This window comes from Triticum urartu, chromosome 5, assembly GCF_003073215.2.
Source record: "Triticum urartu cultivar G1812 chromosome 5, Tu2.1, whole genome shotgun sequence".
Classification (NCBI taxonomy): domain Eukaryota; kingdom Viridiplantae; phylum Streptophyta; class Magnoliopsida; order Poales; family Poaceae; genus Triticum; species Triticum urartu.
In genome coordinates, this window is record NC_053026.1 from 21,219,210 (window position 1) to 21,225,209 (window position 6,000).

Genomic DNA, 6,000 nt, shown 5'->3' on the forward strand with positions numbered 1-6,000 from the left:
ATCTAGTGATGATGCGGAGACCCCGCAGAGCAGCAGTAGGGGTGTTATCTCCACGGAGAGCCCTGAAGCTGGGTAAGATTCGCCGGCGACGTTTGGCACCGGCGACGTTTTATTGGCTCCCACAATGATAAGCCATCCGTTGGCATATGTCGCACCAACCACCCGACATTTGGCGCCCACCATGGGGCCAGGTGCACCGTTGTCCGGAGACCTGCTCTGGACGGGAACCCTCTTCCTTCCCAGCAAGCCTAGCCAGCCCGGCTCGCCCGATGGCGCTTGCCCCAACACGCTGCAAGACGTCGCAGACGCCTGCGCGGCGAGCTGCCTCGCCGATCTTCTCAGTGAAGCTTGCATCTCCGATGAGCCCGCGTCCGACGCGGGCACAGGCTGCCCCGAGAGCCACCTCGTCAGCCTCCTCGACCAACTCCACGTCTCCGGCGAGCTTGCTGCGGACTTGGAGTCGGTTGGCTCCACCGACCCGATGCTTGTTGACTCTGACACACCATCGCTTGACGCCTTCCCCACCAACGTGGTCATCATCAATGACCCTCTTCCTCTAACTGACAGCAGCGGCAGCGCCATCACCGAGATACTGGTCATCAGCCACGGCGCCGCCTCTGGCGAAAACGCCGACGACGCCTTGCAGACGGCGCTGCACGACTTGTCCGCCCCCATCCCGGCCGACGCCAACGCGGAAACACTGGAGGCACGCCGCCTCGCCCTCGTTGCAGAGGGCCAGAAGCTAGCTTCCATGAGATGCCTCACCGAGGCTCACCAGCGCGAAGTCGACCGCGCCGCCTTCGGCACGCCGCCTCCCGATGGGCCGAGCCGCGTTGGCGTCATCAAGAAACGCGGCGCGGCTATCGCCGACATGCTGGGAGTGGACCGCCCGGTTTACGCCACGCCTCTCGAGAACCTACGCGCCGCCTAGGCGGACATAGACGAGCTGGATAAACTGGGGCCCGACGAGCTCCCTTACATGACCAGACGCATCCAGCAGCTTATCGACGTTGCCGCAGAGCGGCATGAAGATGGCGTCCGCGCTGAAAGTCCTCCCCCGCGCCGAGAGCACGGTGCGACGTCACGAACACCGACGACTGGCAACACCCATGCAAGGAAAGAAAAGGAGCCGGCTGCAAGTCGCAGCCGGACTTGAATCTCCATCGAGCGTGACGCAGAAGGCCGCCCTCGTGCTGTGGAGCGGCGAGACAACCCACCTCCTCCTCCACCTCGTGGGGAGAGATATCCCACCCCACCGCCTGTCACACATCCGACTCTCAGCGGCCGACTGGGCCGCCACAAAGGAGTCGGCGAGAATGACGCCCGCCACCGGATCGATCGCCTGGCGCGATCCCTGGCCCTGGAAGAAGAAGATGATGTCGGCCCGCCTTGCTTCGGCCCCCGCATCCGCGAGGAGCCCTTTCCCAAAGGGTTCTCGCTCCCAAGAGACACGCCCAAGTATAATGGCTCCGTGAAGCCAGAAGATTGGTTGATCGACTACTCCACTGCAGTTCGCATAGCAAACGGCAACAGGCGCGTTGCCGTGAAGTATGTCCCCCTCATGCTCCAAGGCACGACGCGCACCTGGCTCAACAGCCTCAAGCCTTATAGCGTCAACAGCTAGCTAGACTTCACAGAAGCCTTCGTCCGCAACTTCACCAGCACCTACAAGCGGGCTCCCAAGCCCCGACAGCTCTCCTTATGTGTCCAAGGGCCCAATGAGTCAACCCGCGACTACCTCACGCGTTGGGCCGAGCTCCGCAATTCCTGCGAAGGGGTGCACGAGGTTCAAGCCATAGAGTACTTCACCGCCGGGTGCCGAGAAGGCACCCTCCTCAAGCACCGACTCCTCTGCAACGAGCTGACTACCCTCGACGAGCTGCTGGTCATAGCAGATAAATACGCCACGGCCGACTCCTCCATGAAGACCGAGCTCCGAGTAGACGCCTCGGGGAAAGTGCTCGCCCCGGGTCCCAAGACGCCGGCTGGGGACTCCAGCCGACGCCCTTACCACAACGACCACAAGCGCAAGGGTCCCGTGCCGCCTTCCACCAGTCGGCAGGTAGCCACAGTCGAAGACGAACCACCCGAAGGGCGGCCCGCGCCCAAGAAGCCGAAGGGCGGCAGGCCGGCTTGGCAGCTGGCTTTCTCCTACGAGCAAGCGCTTGATGCCCCCTGCAAGTTCCACAGCGGCATGAAGCCCTCCAACCACATGACCCGGAAGTGCCACTGGCTCAAGTGAATCTCCAAGGGCGAGGGGATAGTGCCGCCTCCGCCTGCTGGTCAGCCGCCCCCAGCCCCTCAGCAGCCAGCCGCTCGACCAGCAGTCGGAGCCATTCAAGATGAGTTCCCCGATGAACATGCCGCCTATGTCGTCTTTACAAGCCAACCAGAAGATCGGCGTAGCCGGCGCCGACAGCATCAAGAAGTCAATGCAGTTGCCTCCAACAACCCTGAGTTCATGCACTGGTCAGAAAGGCCGATTAGCTGGAGCCGGGTTGATCACCCAGAGGTGATGCCGTCTCCCGGCTCTTATGCATTGGTCTTAGACGCCACACTCGCAACAGAAAGGTGAGCTGCCCGGTTCTCCCGTGTGCTGATAGATGGCGGAAGCAGCATCAACATACTATACCGTGACACCATAGAGAAGCTGAGCATCAAGACGAAGCAACTCATGCCCAGTCGGACCGTGTTCCATGGCATCGTGCCCGGCCTGTCCTGTTCCCCAATCGGCAAGATCAGGATAGATGTCCTCTTTGGGGACAAGGATCACTTCCGCCGAGAAGCAGTATGGTTTGAAGTAGTGGATCTAGAGAGCCCTTACCATGCATTACTTGGCCGACCTGCCCTGGCCAAGTTCATGGCTGTAACCCACTATGCCTACCTCAAGATAAAGATACCAAGTTCCAAGGGCATCATCACCATAACCGGAGACTGCAAGAAATCCGCCGAGTGTGCGGCAGCCAGCAGCCGACTGGCCGAGTCCCTCGTTATTGCTGAAGAAAAGAAGATGTTGGATCGAGTCGTGGCCATGGCTGGCAAGCAGCCGGCCCTGTCCCCCGACCCCAAGGAGTGTGAAGCTCAAGGTTCTTTCCAGCCGGCCAAAGAACCAAGAAGGTACCTCTGGACCCAGAGCACCCAGAGAGGTTCGCCTCCATTGGGGCGAACCTGGACAGCAAATAGGAAGGCGAGCTCGTCGATTTCCTCCGTGAGAATCGGGACATCTTCGCATGGTCTCCCAAGGACATGCCGGGTGTTCCGAAGGAATTGGCCGAGCACAAGCTACACGTCCGAGAAGGGGCGAAACCAGTCAAACAGCCCCTCCGCCGACTGTCGGAAGAAAAAAGAAGAATCGTAGGAGAGGAGATAGCCCGGCTTCTGGCAGCCGGCTTCATTATGGAAGTTTTCTTTCCAGAGTGGCTCGCCAACCCGGTCCTCGTGCTGAAGAACAACAACAAGTGGCGTATGTGTATAGACTACACAAGCCTCAACAAGGCCTGCCCCAAAGATCCCTTTGCCCTGCCAAGGGTTGACCAAGTGATAGACTCCACAGCCGGATGCGAGCTATTGTGCTTCTTGGATGCTTACTCAGGCTACCACCAGATAAAGTTGGATCCAGCTGACCGCCTGAAGACCGCCTTCATCACACCATTCGGAGCTTTCTGCTACCTGACTATGACATTCGGCTTGAGAAATGCCGGTGCCACTTTTCAGCATTGCATGCAGAAATGCCACCTCAAGCAGCTCGGCAGAAATGCCCACGTCTATGTAGACGACATTGTGGTGAAGACAGAGAAGCGCGGCACTTTGCTGGAAGACCTCAGAGAGACATTTGAAAGCTTGTGCCGGTTCCAGATCAAGCTCAACCCCGAGAAATGCGTGTTCGGTGTACCAGCTGGCCAGCTTCTAGGCTTCCTGGTCTCCGAACGCGGCATCGAGTGCAACCCAGTGAAAATCAAGGCCATAGAGAGAATGGAGATTCCAACCAAGTTACGAGACGTCCAGAAGTTCATCGGATGCCTGGCTTCCCTGAATCGCTTCATCAGCCGGCTTGGAGAGAAGGCTCTCCCCCTCTACCGACTCATGAAGAAGTCCGCTCACTTCAAGTGGAACGACCAAGCAGACCAAGCTTTCCACGAGCTAAAGAAGATACTGACCACGCCGCCTGTCTTGGCGGCGCTGACTGAGAAAGAGCCCATGCTCCTTTACATTGCCGCCACTAGCCGGGTGGTCAGCACAGTTATCGTGGTCCAGCGCCCAGAAGAAGGCCGAGCTCAGCTAGTCCAGAGGCCGGTATACTATTTAAGCGAAGTATTGTCCGCCTCAAAATAGAACTACCCACACTACCAGAAGATGTGCTATGGTGTGTACTTCGCCGCCAAGAAGCTCAAGCCCTACTTTCAAGAGCACCCCATCACGGTCGTATGTACTACCCCGCTCGCCGAAATCATAGGCAGTCGGGATGCATCCGGCCGGGTGGAAAAATGGGCCATTGAGCTGGCCCCCTACACGATCTTCTACCAGCCTTGCACCGCCATCAAGTCTCAAGCGCTGGCCGACTTCCTCGTCAATTGGGCCGAAACCCAGTACCTGCCACCAGCCCCCGACTCCACTCATTGGTGGATGCACTTCGATGGGTCCAAGATGCGCACCAGCTTGGGAGCCGGCATCGTCCTCACCTCTCCCAAGGGCGACAGGCTCAAGTACACATTGCAAATTCATTTTGCCGCCTCCAACAATGTGGCCGAGTACGAGGCGCTCATACATGGGCTTCGGCTAGCCAAAGAGCTCGGCATCCGCCGGATCCTGTGCTATGGCGACTCGGACTTGGTGTCCAACAGTCATCTGGCGACTTGGACGCCAAGGATGCGAACATGGCGAGCTACCGCTTCCTCGTGCAGCAAATTAGTGGATATTTCGAAGGATGTGAGTTCCTCCACGTGCCGCGGGCCGACAACGAGCAAGCAGATGCCCTGGCACGGATAGGCTCTACCCGGCAAGCTATACCAGCCGGCGTCTCCATTCGCCGCCTCCTCAAGCCATCCATCAAGCCATCTCCAGAATATGACTCCATCTTCGTGCCGCCTGACCCCGACGCAGTCTGATCTGACTTGGGGAACCAGGCAGGTGGCTCGGCGACTCCGATAGGCGGCCCGGGGACTGCCATAGTCGAACCCGGCCTGGGAACTTCGGAACTCGGCCCGGGGACTACTGTAGTCGGCCCGGGAACTTCATCGACACAGCAGGCGGTGGCCGACCCCAACTCTTCACCACCCAGCCCACCCCCCCTGGTCACAGCAGCAGTTCTGACAATAGAAGAAATCACAGCTCCATCATGGGCCCAGCCCATCCTCAATTTCTTGGTAAACAGAGAGTTGCCAACTGACGAGATCTCGGCAAGACAAGTTCAACGCCGAGCCGGAGCATACACAATAGTAAACCAAGAGCTCGTTAGGCGCAGCGTCACTGGAGTCTTCCAGCGCTGTGTCGAGCCAGAGAAGGGCATAGCAATTCTCAAGGATATCCACCAAGGTGAATGCGGACACCACGCTGCCTCAAGATCACTCGTCACCAAAGCTTTCCGCCACGGACTCTTCTGGCCGACTGCTTTGGATGATGCCAAAGAGCTAGTCAAACACTGCAAAGGGTGCCAAGTTTTCAGTTCCAAGCAACACCTGCCAGCTTCTGCACTCAAGACCATCCCCCTCACCTGGCCTTTCGCTGTTTGGGGGTTGGACATGGTGGGCCCATTCAAAACAGCACGCGGCGGCATGACACATCTTCTCGTCGCTGTGGACAAATTTACCAAATGGATTGAAGCAAAGCCGATCAAGAAGCTGAATGGGCCGACTGCCGTGATTTTCATCGCAGATATCACGACCCGGTACAGTGTACCACACAGGATCATCACCGGCAATGGCACAAATTTTGCCAAGGGAGCACTGGCACATTTTTGCGCAACACAAGGCATCCGGCTGGACCTAGCATCCGTTGCCCACC

The 6,000-nt window shown here is 58.5% G+C and overlaps 1 pseudogene; it reads left to right on the forward strand.

Annotated features, from left to right (window-relative positions):
• Positions 1-4,874: 4,874 nt before the first annotated feature.
• LOC125506659 lies at positions 4,875-5,732 on the forward strand (annotated as a pseudogene).
• The last annotated feature ends 268 nt before the right edge of the window (positions 5,733-6,000 follow it).